Source organism: Vigna angularis, chromosome 5 (genome assembly GCF_016808095.1).
Source record: "Vigna angularis cultivar LongXiaoDou No.4 chromosome 5, ASM1680809v1, whole genome shotgun sequence".
Classification (NCBI taxonomy): Eukaryota; Viridiplantae; Streptophyta; class Magnoliopsida; order Fabales; family Fabaceae; genus Vigna; species Vigna angularis.
In genome coordinates, this window is record NC_068974.1 from 5,339,235 (window position 1) to 5,354,579 (window position 15,345).

Genomic DNA, 15,345 nt, shown 5'->3' on the forward strand with positions numbered 1-15,345 from the left:
TAACTTTTCCACATTGTATTGGGAGATTCATGTCTTATGGTAATCGTTCAACCTGTTCTATGTTTTTGTATGATAAAATAATCAGGTTAAATGTTACTGAACATTTAAGAATCCCTCTTTGAAGATGATTTATATTAGAGTTATAGAAGGAGAGAATCACAGATCAGAACTCTAGTTGTACCTCACTCGGATCAGGTTCCTCAAATTTTCCTTTTTTTAATTATCACGGTTATGGGAAAATATAGATACATATACCGTTAGAGTGTATTAGTTATTGTCTCTATATGCATTAATGAACATGAGTAATTACATGTGTAAATATGATAATTTTGTCTCACAAGTGGTTAGTTAAGAGTAAATAAACATGTATTTTGTGCTATTGACATGTGATTATTAGTATATGTGGTTGTTGAAATGTCCGATGCTAGTTAACTTTGTCTCACAAATGGTTAAGAGTGTAATGAAGTTATTAAAATGTCTAATAGTTGGTACTTGTGCCTTAAAAGTGGTTCATATTGACCATATATCTATATTTATAGATAATCTTACTCTTAACCACATACAAAACAAAGTTAACCATATTTATCCATATGATTATCAAATTCGTGAATTTACATAGATTTACAGAAACTTTGTATACTCAGACTTGTACGTGGCTGTATCATATACAAAATTAAATATAATACTGTACTAATTCAAAATTTAAATACCAATTAATCAAAACAGTAAGCAATAGTTTCGTAATTCTAAAACAATTAAGTTCAACACACATAATTATTATATAAGTTCAAATTACACCAAATACAAAAAGTTCATGCCATCACAAAACATAAATTCTTAAATCCATAATAATCAAATAACTAAAAGTGACTCCAATCCCCTAATGATATCATCTCCAAGATTATCATCATCTTCATCACCATCAAGCTCTTCTTCTTATAAGTGTGCATCATCAAATATTGACAGAAAAAACTACATTACCAAGATCAAATGCATCTAGAGTTATATCAATTGAACTTGGTACAATTATGTCAACATTTCCATCATCGCCTTCACCTTGAATTTGTTCCATCTCAACATTATCTCCATCTTCAACTAACTATTCATCATTAGACTTAATATTATCAAACGAGAGAATTTTAATTTGTCTATTTTTGAGCTTCAAGTTATACATGATATAAACTAAGTCATTTATCTTTTCCTCATGCAAACAATTTTTTCTTTTTGTATGAACATATAAATAAATATAAAATTTTGAAAATTTAGGTAAAAAGTGAGTTCAGTGGAACAAGTATTGATGCATTTTTGTTTTTAGTACAATAAGAGAAAAACTACAATCATAATACATCAACTTTAATTATGCTAATAGTTAATATATTTGAGCATGCATTTGGTCTTTAGTAATTATCATGTGCATTTTTTAAATAAAGTATTAACATTAATTTGCAATTAATCTTGAAGAAGCACTAAGGATTTTAAATCTATAAAGAAAAAAGTAAAGGGTAAAAGGTTTCTTTAAGATGACATTAATTTCTTCCTCTAATAAACATACCGAACAAATTAGTAAAGAAAAAAATATGTCTTTAATTACCTCAATCATTATCAGAGTTTAAATAAAATTAAAAAATTAAAGCTTTTGTACAAAGACTATTTTTTTTTCTTATTATACTAAAAAAAATATGTCGATACTTATTATACTTAACTGACTATTTTCCCAAAACTATACAACTAATTAAAAAAAATAATTAAAAACCAGAAGTAACTTGACAAACTATTTCAAATGAGCTCTATGCTCACATCTCAAAGAAATGCAGTTAGGGTCAATATTTGAATAGCCATTCACTTCAAACTATGGAGTTTCATCTCAAACATCTCTAGTCATTATCAAGGATTGCATTTTTTTTCCCCTTTTTTCTTTGAAGAAAAAAGTCCTTAACATAATTGTTAGAATAGGTCTTCTTAATGATATTTAAGAAGAAACCTGCAGCTTCGAAGAAAAAAAAATATTTTGATGATGTTTCAATATGTTGATGAAGATTCAAGAGTAAATCTTAGTTTTCTTTGTTTTGTATTTTTGTTCACACAAAGTACTTGTTGAAACTTTGGATCATAACACACAACACTTAAAATTGGTTCAAAATGAGCTAAAGTCTTTCTGAAAATTTAAAATAAGTGAAAAATGAAAATCAACGTTTTTAATCGATTACATAATCTGTTCTTAGAGGTAAAGAACAATATAATTATGTTAAGATATAACCAATTATTTGTGGAAACATTTTTATGCTCTTTTAATTGCAGTTAAGTAATCGATTAGTAATTCTTCAAATCAGGTTTCAACATTTAATTATGACACTACAAAAATGTTTAATTTTATCGGAGGTTTTTTTTTACATTTCCGGGGGTTTTAACCTTCCCTAAATACATTTCCCGCGGTTTAAAAAACCCTCGGTAAAACCAGCGTCGGTAATAATTAGCGGCGGTTTTCTAAGAAAACCGCTACTATTTTCGGGGGTTTTTAAAACCGCCGGCAATTACCAGGGGTTTTTTGCAAAACCGCCGGTAATTATCGGGGTTCTCAAAACAACTAATATTTACTGGTATAGAACCGCCGGTACTTCCTATGTTACTTTTTAAAAGCACAAATAATTTTATTTTTTTTATATAATTGAAATGATTTAATTATCATTAAAAAATAATTTAACAATGAAAGATACAAATGAAATAATTTGAAATTAAAATTAAATATTATTATATAAAATAATTAAACACTGTTCAATTCAACCCAATCAATTATTCAATAAGAAATAACATTGTTCAAATAAAAATTAAAAATAAGATATGTTCTTAACAATTATTAATTTCAATACAAAACCTACGCCAAATACACAGAATCCAATATCTACTGCAATTCTCGTTCTAGCCATAAAACAACACATTCAAAATGTTGCTTTATACTTGAACTACACCACCAAAACTGCTCAGCTCCATTTAATTCATTTGCGACAAAAGTTGCACCTCAAATCTTTAAGTATTCAGAACAAAGTAAAAGTGCATACTTTTCTGATACATGCATGGAGCCAATATCTACTTCTTCGTCCTCAAAATCAACCAAAAGTGATAACCATGGAGCTTTTATTAACATGAAAGCAATTTTTCTCCAAGAATTTCAAATGTCTCATCCCTAAGAAAACAAGAAAAATTGTTAAGTAGACAAATCTAAAATATAAGATAACATACACAAGTTATTAACGATTTAACTAGAACTTTTTCCATTGTTAAAAGCAATCAAAGACGTTTTTGTAGCAAAATAGATTTTTAAACTTGTCACAACTGAAACTGTGAAACAGAGTACGTTGCACTGGAATTGTGTACAAAGCCTAGGTAGTGGTTGTTTCTATTGTGTTCAAGTAGAAAAGGGCTAAAATAATAAATTCACAATTAAATAAAAAAGATCATTTCCATCACATTAAACCTCATTTCAGGAGGTAAGAGAACATGCTTAAAATGATTGAATGACATTCAAAGATAAATGAACCAACTAAAATTTACAAAAAATGGTAAACAGAACATTTGAGGCCCTGTTAGCTCACTTGCATATTCAATAAAATAACATAGCAATATCATTAGTAATAAAAAATTATTTTAGGATTACCATCCCGTCCTACTGCTTTAACTCCTCACTTAGTGAAATAGTAAGCTTATGTAAGAAAATAGATTAGAATATATATATATATATATATATATATATATATATATATATATATATATATATATATATGATTTTTCTAAGTTAATCCACTTCCATTTTTTTTATTCTGTAAAGGAGATTAAAATGATAAACGAGGAATAAAATAATGGAGAAACTAATTGGTTCCTTGAATCAAACATAATGCAATGAGATAGGAGTCATGATGTTAGATATAATACCAGAATCAAACATGAGAATGAGACCAGTTCCAAAAGAATAATCCCCTGATGCCAATGGGCGATAAGGTTTGTTTATCTGCAATACAACATTTGGCACAGATCATTATTTGTTTATCTGAAATAGAATGATAAAAATAATCTAGTTATTATGCTCACAGTACTAGTAATTTAAGTAAAGTAGAAAATTTATGTTACATAAGCAAAGTAGCTTATGTAACAAAGTAGAAAAGTAAAAAGAAGAATATAATAGTATAACACCCAAAAAAATGGAAGTGGATAAACTAAGAATTGACACATGATGTTTGTCTTTGTCTTCTTGTAATAATATTAAAAAAATGCTTTTTTAAAATATGTACTAGTTACAATCAATAAATAATATGTTTAATTAAATATAAAGTCGACTTAAATACATAACATAAAACACCAATGACTACTCCCTTTAGATTAACTTTCATACCAGGATACTTTAGTCCTTTCATCTCTTTCAATTATTAGTTTTAGAGACCAATCTCTGTCATCAATCAATGATTTCTTCAATGTCTAAAGTGGTATGCCATTTACTTTTTCATGTTAAATTATTCCATGGTAATAATCTTATGCACTATTGAATCTTCTGCTACTTCTTATCAACCACAGAACCAAACAACCCCTACAAAAATAACACGAATGCTTTTACTTATTCATAATTATTATAAAATAAGTTACTTTAATGACATTTTCAACGAAATTCACCAATCAACCTTTAAAACCAGTAGAGAAATTTTCAAATGTAATCAGATGAGGGAATGGATAAGAACAAATGAAATGTAAGGTTTACCTCATATGAAGGAAACATATTAGTCTCTATGTCACGTTCAAAACCTGTAGACAAATTTTCAAATTGCTTTTGTGGTTCAGCAGCATCTACTTCTCCATGAAACAAGTCCAGCTCCAACTTTATTAGTTCACGAAGCTGACTCAGAATTTCTTTTCCATGAATCAAGCCATTGAATGAGAAGGGTTTGCTCACATTCAAATCTCTTTGGTCAAATAAAATATAGCACTGAAGTTAAAGACTAATCAACGAATGTTCCTCTCATATATATATATATATGCAAGAAAATTCAAATCGTCAAGATCATCAATGGAAACTTTACATAAGGACCATACATACCAGTGACGTTGACAGAGTGAATGAAGACCAAGCTCTTCGGTTGTTTCTGCAGCATTCATTGTATTAGGAAGATCTTGCTTGTTGGCAAAGACAACCACAACAACATCTCTAAGTTCATATTAAAACAAATCAACATTAACATTCAAAACCTACCCCAATAAATTTCCAGTATACTGTACTTCTACGACATTTAATCCTAAAATTCATTACTTACATTATATTTATCTATTTGTACTAAATCAGAAAAGCCCCAAATCAGACCACGAGCTAGATTCGTGCAACCATCAACACCTCACTGTCTGCATCTTCTTCACGAGCCAGCTACCTGCATTCACGAGCCAGCTACCTGCATTCACGAACAAAAGAAACCCCAAATCAAATTGAAATCGCACCAGCAGTGAACCAGCACCGCAAAACTCTCGCAAATCACATTTTTCTTGCGCATAAACTTGCAAAATTAGAATCCAATTCGTAAACAGACAAAAGCAAAACCTCCATCACTAACCTTCATCGCATCGAAATCGTACTACAGTCATGGCCTCACGCCGCTAGAGAAGCAAAACGCGACATGGAGAGGTGAAAAAGGAAAAGTGAGGAAGGAAAGAGAAATTGAGAGGCGCGACGTGGAGAAAGAGAAGAAAAAGTGCGGCGTGGAGAAGGAAAAAAGGAGAAGAGAAGACGCGAAGATTAAAAATGAAATGTGAGGCGCGAAGACGATGAAAAGTGAAAATTAGGGTTTGGTTATTGGGTTCTATTAAAGAATCACCAAAAATATGTTTTAAAAAATTTTTAAAAGCAATTTAACTGTTGTTTTGTTTAATAATCTGTAAAAAAAAAAGTTAAGTTTTTGTGATTTTTAAATAAAACAGCCATAAATTATTAGGGGTTTTAACCCCCAGAAAAAAACCCTTACTAAATTATGTTATTTTTGTAGTGTGAGTGTGGTGTTAATTTATTGAATGGTCAAATAACTGATTATTTTCGAGAGACGTTATAGCTATTTGTTTTTTAAATCCAGTTAGAAAACATCCATTACCATATAATATAATCAATTAAATACGTCAATTTTTGTTTTGCAAATTCGATTTTAAGATCTCTAAAAAAGAAGAAAACGTGTATTGGAAAAAGAACTTTTACAAGCAATGAAAAAAGTGTTATACATATGTTTTCAGCGATCATCACACCTTTCTAAGTGCTTTAAAGATTGCACACATTAATAAGTGATTTTGTTGTGGTAATTTCTTTTCATTTGTATTTTTTGAAATGTTTCCATTTTTTTTTTCTGAGATGTCATAAAATTGATAAGGTTACACATCTTCATTGATAGTTAAAGATGGCCAAAATACTCTTGAAGGGAGTCAAGAGTATATATGATAGAAATCTTTTTTGATATTTAGTATAAGGCTTGAAAAACACAAGAAAACATTAGATATGGAGAATAGTATTTTTAAAACTTTTCGCAAATTACATTTGATAAGTTTTTAAAAGATTTATAGACAAAATTCAAATGATGGTGTTTAAGAGGTTTTAAGAAAAAGTTTGAGAAAAAGTAAAACAATAAGACACAATTTTTATACTGATTGACTCAACCTGAGTTACGTCCAATTCTTCTTTAACCGCTCCTAGTTCATCTAGTCAACACGACTATTCCGAGTTTAACCACTCCGGGTTTACAAGTATTCTAAAATTCTGGTTTAACCCTATACAACACATTTAGACACTTTAACTCAATTGACCTAAACACCAATTGTTTTAATTTTCTTCAGAATGTACAACACAAACAATGTTATGAAAAAAACAGATTGATAACTCTCAAAGAGATGATAGAAACAATACAAAGAAATATGAGATATTACTAAGATTTTTTTCTTAGAAAATTTTGCTTTAGAGGATATACTAGTACAACAAGTTTGTTTGAGCGCTCACAAGTTCACTATATTATCTTTTTTTATCTTCTCTTTAAGCTTGTCTATTTATAACTTTTCTGACCATTAGACAAAAAGGTTAACTTCAGGTAGAACAAGTAGTTTTTAGGGGAGAAATCAAATTCAAGTCTACTTTGTACACTACATACTCAATTAAAGCAATTTCAGTTAATTTCCCTTACACCAAACTCATCAAAACCACGTAAACTCTAAACACATATAAAACATGAAATCTCCATATTCCTCACTAGATCTTGTTTTAACACCCAAAGATAATAATATGATAACAACAATTTCAAAAAGATCAAAAGAAAATCACAAGACAATACATACTCAAATAAAAATACGATATAGTAATATCTCCTTACCTGTATTGTTAGGTTTTTGCACCAAAGTAGGAAAATATGCCCTCTTTATTACCAAAATAGGCAAAATTTGACCCAAAGTGAAGTCGTGGGGGGCCAAAACGACTTCAAAGGAAGAAGTCGTGCCCCCCTGCACGACTTCACACTATGCATAGCTAAAGTGTTGAAGTCGTGCACCCCAAAAACGACTTCTGGGTCCTGTAATCGATTACATTGATTTGGTAATCGATTACAGAGTGTTGAAATCGTGACCCCCTGTAGGACTGGAAATGTGTAGGCAGAAAACGTACTGGTAATCGATTACGACATTTCGGTAATCGATTACCAGGTTGGTTGTGTAGCAAGAAGCACTCTGGTAATCGATTACAGGGTTTGTGTAATCGATTACCAGTGTGTTTTTGATTGGTTTATGAAAATGATTTTGCATTTTACATATGTTATGTATTGGTTGTGTTATAGGAAAAGAGAAAATAAATATTAATAAGAAATATTAATAGTAATATATCAGTCATCAATTTGATTACAATTGGGTAAGATTAAGAAATAACTAATGACGAAAAGGACAATTTCCCCTATGATGACCTTCATTGCGGTAGTAAGAGCATTTTTTTGGCTTATCTGGATTGAATTGATCCATTTCATTATGAAGCCTATTTGTAGATGGTCTTTCGGATGCCTTGCGTCGCATTTTAGGATCTGGTATGAAGTTTGGACCTGTATACACAGACCAATAATCTTGATTTTGGATTGGGTGAAATTGTACTTCGTATGCCTTGAAAATGTTGTTAAGGCTGTACACTGGATCGATTACTTGGGTTAGTGGGATATGCGAAAATGCACAAACAACAATGACATGATGACATGGGATACGAGTAGCCTGGAAGTGTCCACAATCACACCACCATTCATTTAGGCTCACCTTGTAGGAAAGTGGAACATGGCGGTAGTGGTGAGGTGTTGAAATTTCCTGAACAACAAATTCAGAATTTTCACGGTTGTAGCGATGAACATGACAAAATGCGAATTGTTGTTGATTTTTCCTAATGATGTCGGCGATTTGTTCAGGATATTGGTGTCTTGCTTGTAGCATACAGTTCGCCTTTAATCCGCGTTCAACAAACCATGATTGTGTCCTCTCAAATGTTGTTCTGATGAGAGCACATATTGGTAATGAACGTGCTCCCTTTAAAATGGAGTTGGTGCACTCAGCAAGATTAGTTGTCATATGTCCATATCTTCTCCCTCCATCAAAAGCTTGAGACCATTTTTGTAATGGGATTTTATCTATCCATTCAATTTGTTGTGGGTATTGGTTTCTCAATGCAGCAAGTTTTGCCGTGACAGTTGGTTGCTTGACCTCGTAAGCTGTAATGATGTAATAAATAAATAAATTAAAGAATAATGTTAACAAAATTATAAAAGTATAAGTGTTTGAAGAATGTTTGTAGTAGTACCTAAATTGATGAATTGTTTTTTGAGGTCGTGATTTTTGAATTTGTTGTTGAAGTTGGATGCTAGATGACGTATGCAATACACAGAGTTCAAACCATCTTGTTCTCAACCAACTTCTTCTGATCTTAAGGCGGATAGTATACCCTTTCCTCTGTCAGTGATGATGCAAATATTTTGTTGATGGCAAACATGTTCTCGAAGTAGTTGAAAGAACCATATCAAGGACTCCTTTGTCTCACCTTCTACAATGGCAAAGGCCAATGGGAAAAGATTTCTATTGCCATCTTGACCTATGGCGGTGAGCAAAGTTCCATGATATTTACCCGTTAGAAATGTACCATCAACTTGGAGAATGGGTTTACAGTATTTGAATCCTTCTATGCAAGGACCGAAAGACCAGAAAACTCTTTCCATAATATAGCAATTATTGTCGGTTTGTCCATCAATATGCACCGGAGAACCAGTGCATTGTAAAATTGTACCTGGGTTTGCTTCCTTGACGGCATGCAACCACCTCGGCATGTGGTTATAAGAGTCCTCCCAGTCTCCAAACTCCATAGCAAGAGCCTTCTGTTTAGCGATCCAAGCTTTTCTGTATGACACAGAATATTCGAATCGACCCTTAAATCTGCAATCAAACTCTTGATTGGAATGGATGGGTTTGTCCAGATTGAATTTGATATGATTGCGACAATGTGAGTACTATCAAGATTTGTATGATCTTGAGATAGTATTGTTGAGAAACACGAATGTTGTCCGTCTATATTTTTGATTTCCCAATATTTACGGACTTTGCTATAAGCTGCCCTCAGACGCCATTGACAACCGTTGTGATATTCCAGACAACGAATAACATAAATGTTGGGTTTGGACTCAACGACGGTGTATTTGTAACCGTTGGTTATGTGATAATGTTTGATTGCAAGAATAGTTTCCTCCTTTGACTGGAACTGCATACCTTGATTCAACTCTGGAACGAGATGTGCAGATGATTGTGTGATGTGGTCGTCGTCGTTGTTGTCATCTTCGAGTATGTTGTCTAATTCATCATCGATGCTGAAGTCATCAACGTTATCCAATATTAAAGGTTGTTCATCGATCAACTGCGATGATGAAGATGCTGGTAAGTTCCCTGATGCCATATTTGAATAAATGTTGGGAAGAGTTTGTAAGATTGGAGTAGTAGGAGAGCTCTTGGACGTGCAGTTTGGATGTGAAGATGGAGTTCTTATAGAGCGTATAAACGTTCATGAATATAGTGGGTGTTACGGTCTAAAATAGGAAGTACTAAACAATAATATAGCACTGTGAATATAGCACTGTGACTATAGCACTGTCATATATATATATATATATATATATATATATATATATATATATATATATATATATATATATATATATATATATATATATATATATATAGACTTCCAATGCAATTATAAGCTACGTATAGTATTACATTTATTTCATTCCGTATAAAGTGATTTGCAGTGTCCTCTCATATAAGCTTTTCTCCACTCGTTTTTTAAGTACTTATTGAGAAAATAATTTGTTTAATTGTTGTTAACAAATAAATAACGTAGAATTTATATTTATAATAATAATATAGTTTATAAATAATTAAAATTTAAAATACATAAATTATACAAATAGAATTTAAAAAAAAATCAAAAAAGGGAAGTTGGGGGGGGGGGGGCACGACTTCAATAGGTGAAGTCGTGTACCCCCTACACGACTTCAATTGTTGAAGTCTTGTGGGGGATACACGACTTCACCTATTGAAGTCGTGCCCCCCCTCCCCCACAACTTCCCTTTTTTGATTTTTATTTTTAAAAATCCTATTTATATAATTTTTACAATTTGAAATTTTTTTTCTAAACTCTAATAAAATGCTTAAATATTGGATAATATTTTTATAATTCATAAAAATTGATTACATACATTTAATAATATTCATTAGAAATTTTTAAATGGTATTTATGGATGCATCAATATTATGTGGTACGTGACAAGGGATTGTACACATGCATTGTCCACATTTGCCTCTGACCACCAATAATGCTATTCAACTTTGGTCTTCAACTTTGCTATTCAACTTTCCTATTCATGTTCCTATTCATTTGCATGCCTACATTTAGTGCAGATTTTACCTTCAATGCTACTACTATTCAATCACATGCCTCTCTTTTTTTTGCAGGTTTGAAGATTCTTTGAAGAGCACTCATTACAACTTATATGAATTGTCATTTCCATGTCCTCATTCACGTGACTTTGAAGATTCTTGGGCATCAATGCTTGATCTTAAATTGGTGGAGGGTGCATTTCATTTCTCCCACCGTGTTCTGAGTTCCAATAGCCAAACCCCTTAACCATTGTCTTTGCTTTCATATCCCACTTGTCTACCCATTTCAATTGTGAGTTCCAATACCCAAAGTACTTCTCCTTTCTCATTGCTTTAATAACCCACTTTCACCCACAAAATTTAATATGGCTTCTGCCCGTCAACTTCCCGTTGATATGTCCCTTCTACGTCTACAAGATAAACACATCGTGAATTCTATTTGGGAAGGCAATGAACGAGTCATTTGCCCTCGAAGACATGCAATTTGGATAACAAAGCATGTCCACGAAATTGATGAAAGAATAAAGAATATTCTACAGGCAGCAGGGTTTATCCATATTTTGCAAGCATCAAGTATGGAGATAAATCACCAGCTAGTCACTGCTTTTGTTGAGAGGTGGAGAGTCGAGACTCATACTTTCCACTTGCCTCTTGGTGAAAGTACGATTACATTGGAAGACGTTGCTTTACAATTAGGGCTTCCTATTGAAGGACATGTGGTGACTAGCATCAGTAGTGGTCCACTAACAGTTTTTTGTCATCAACTACTAGGAGATGTTCCTCCTGAGAATTGTGTAAGGGGCAACAGAATCAAGTTGTCATGGTTGAATAACACTTTTCGCCAATTGCCTCATGATGCAACCGAACAGGTTATTGAACAATACGCTAGAGCGTATATGTTGATCATAATTGGCAGTGTCATGATGCCAGATACATCTGCAAGCATGGTGCATTTGATGTATCTTCCCCTATTGGCGGACCTGCAGAACGTTTCACAGTATAGCTGGGGATCTACCACGCTTTCCTACTTGTATCGTGCCCTTGATCATGGGACTAGGGCTGACCAAGAGAATATCGGAGGGTGCATGATCTTGTTACAATGTTGGGCATGGGAAAGAATAACATGTCTTTCACCAGAATTACTTGATGTCACAGAACACGACATATCTTCTGGTGCAGTTTTTCCACTTGCGAAAAGATGGTGTCGCACAAAACAGTCAATATTCCAGGACACTACAACTGTCAAACAATTTCGTCAGAAAATAGACGACCTATCACCTAGATAGGTATTTTTCAACTGTGCTCTTAATATTGTGTTATAAATTTTGTTAACATTTGATGGCTTAATTAGTAATACTTAAACCAAAAACTTCAATACTGCAGTTGGTATGGACATCGTACAAACGTGGTGAAATTTCTCAACTCATTCAAGTACAAGTGCCCCCGACATGTCGGGCAGTTGTGCCTCTTATATGTTTCTCTGTTGTAGAATACCAACAATCAGACCGTGTCATGCGACAATTTGGATTTCGACAAAATGTATCCCATCCACCGATGAATCTAGATGAGGAACATAAACAAGATATGAGAGGACGCGCTGATTGGAATTGGCATGAACACCATCACCAGTGGATTGCATTGTGGAATGACCAGCATAATCGTGTGTTCAACGGGATTCCTTTCCAGAAAAATGGTCACTTGCTTGATGAATCGGAGTATATGCAGTGGTATATAACTCATACCATCCGCTATATTGGTATAATAGAAGATTCAACCGACGAAGAGGTACTACAATATTCCCTCCATATAAATTATGAAAGTGTTAATATCTTGTGTTCTTCACATCACACATTGTGTTTGGCAGTATGACATGGACCACGACGAACAGTTCCACCCGGCATCTCAATACCGTGCATCTTCTTCATATCATGATCCACAAAGGTCTACCTCTGACCATGTCAACTATCAACATCCACCTCCAAATTCAAGGTTTCAACAAAACATCCCACCGACATCAACATATCCTGGGGTTGAGACCTCTTATTTCGCCTTTCCACCATCAACATCGTTTAGTGGAGGTCCTTCCAATTATTTTGGAACCTCGACAATGACTCCACCATCTTCATACCCACACGCTTCATCCTCACATAACGTGTATCGACCGACATATGATTTTCAAAACCTTCAACAGTGCAATGAAAGTCATCCCACGAATGAAGACCAACACACGCAGAGTCCCACACTACAACAACAATCACAAAGGCGAGGCCAACGACAACGACGAAGACCATCGTGTGGGACTAGAGGACATAGATAGACTGCTTGCCTTCTTTATTTATAAATATGTAATTTGTTTATAATTTTTAATTAATGAATAACATTTATATCATCATAAACTGTTATCCTCTGATGTTATTATTGCATTCAACTTTATATAGAAATCAATTTTAATAGATAATGCATTCAATCAATTCTAAAGCAAACAATAAATCAAAATTTGTTCCTCCAAACACGAGTAATCGATTACGAAAACCCTGTAATCGATTACCAGTAATTTAATGTAAGGGGTCAAAAATTGGTGTAATCCATTACCCTGGAGGCTGGTAATCAATTACAGGCTTTCTGTAATCGATTACCAGATAACCACTTTAAGGACTTACAGGATAATTTGTACTGTGCATTACTAGACTGACTGGTAATCGATTACAGCGTTTTGGTAATCGATTACCAGAAACTTACTGTAAGGGCTGTACAGGAGTTGTTGTAATACATAACCAAATAGGCTGGTAATCGATTATAGGGTTTCTGTAATCGATTACCAGTGGGCTATGGTAATCAATTACAGAAAACCCGTAATCGATTACCAGCCCAACCCTAGTCTATAAATTCAACTTTTTCTCTCTCCTCACGAACCCACACCACTCCCACTCCAGCAGCAGCGGCTCCCAGCGTCTTCCATCCTCTCCAAGGTCCAAAATCATCTTCTCTTCCACCATTTTCACTTCAAAACACCATATTTTCACTCCCCTTTCAATTTTGTTCAATTTGCACCGATTGGATTTTGAAATGGCGGAATCTTCAAAAAGGCAAAGAGTAAGGGGGTCATCTTCTACAAGTGGGGGGACGTTGCCGCCATCAACCTTCACCGGTAGAAAACTCACCGTCACCTTCACCACCACCGTCACCCACTGTTGAACACCAAAATCTTCAATTTTCAACTCCTGCACTAGCCCAAAGGTATTTCTCCCTATATAAAGATCGTCAAATCATTGAGCCAAAATATCTAGATGACGATTATTTTGAGAGCCATAGTTTTGAATTTTTTGGCATGCTCAAAAATTTAGGATTGGATGAATTTTGCTGCGATTTTGCTCCATATTATCCTGATTTGGTACGTGTGTTTTATAGTAACCTCAAATTTTCTGAAAATGGAACAATGAAAACTGAGGTGAACAATGTCCAAATTATTATCAAACCCAACATTTTTGCTTTTATAGCCGATCTTCCCTCTGTTGGGTTGCCCTTTGAGGGGAAATTATTTGAGGATTGGGCCAATGAATACAATATAGACGTAGCCAGATAATTAATTTGTTTGCCACACAATCCCCCTACCAGTAGAATTCTAGCAGGGAATATGACAGCTGAGGCTAGAGTATTACATTATACTATATGTCGTGTTTTGTTTCCACGTGTTTCTAACTTTGCACAGGCAACCGAGGAAGATCTTCTGATAATGTGGATTATAATGACGGCAAAGCAGATAAACTGGACCCATCTCATCCGACATAGGATGAAGAAGGCTTTGAGGCTAGGTGCTCCTTTACCATATCCAACTTTGGTCACCCGCATCCTGGAACATTTTGAAGTTCCATTGGAGGATGAAATATCTGTCCCACCTACTAGGCATTGGACAATATCACGAGGAGTCATACAATCATTTGGATTGACCCAAAATGCTGACAACAGATGGGTGCACAGAAATTCTCCTCCTCCACCTCAACCTCAAAATCAACCACCTCCTCAACTACAACTACCACCAGTTCGTCAACAACAAACTAGTAGATTTGATGATGTCATGAGGGGGATAAACGATCTCCGAACATTTGTTGGGGACAGCTTCAATACACTCAATGAAAGCATGAATGCAAGATTTGAACAATTGGAGCTGAACATGGGTGACCGCTTCGATACTATTGATGCTCGAGTTGAGCATGTGGAGCACGACATTGAGTATCTGCGTCGTCATTTTGGTCCACATGGTGGATCATCTTCCTAGATGCCTTTCAATTTGTATTGTCTTTTTCTTTTAATTTTAGCTTGTTCCTTATGTAATGCACTTTTAATTCAATAAAATACTACAAATTTCATTTCTCATTTCATCTTATGATTTTCTCTTAT

At 33.8% G+C, this 15,345-nt stretch overlaps 1 long non-coding RNA gene and 1 pseudogene across 2 annotated transcripts; both read right to left on the reverse strand.

The window, feature by feature from the left end:
* Window positions 1–2,766: 2,766 nt before the first annotated feature.
* LOC128196547 (uncharacterized) lies at window positions 2,767–5,823 on the reverse strand. Of its 2 annotated transcripts, none has more exons than XR_008248969.1 (6): window positions 5,586–5,823; window positions 5,295–5,426; window positions 5,081–5,188; window positions 4,745–4,946; window positions 3,928–4,003; window positions 2,767–3,181 (listed from the first exon to the last, which is right to left on the reverse strand). It is a non-coding gene; the product is annotated as an uncharacterized LOC128196547 (long non-coding RNA). The 2 variants fall into 2 exon arrangements; XR_008248970.1 differs by having other exon boundaries at window positions 5,081–5,126; window positions 5,586–5,822.
* A 2,094-nt stretch (window positions 5,824–7,917) lies between these two features.
* Window positions 7,918–9,964, reverse strand: LOC128196603 (uncharacterized; annotated as a pseudogene).
* Between the last annotated feature and the right edge of the window lie 5,381 nt (window positions 9,965–15,345).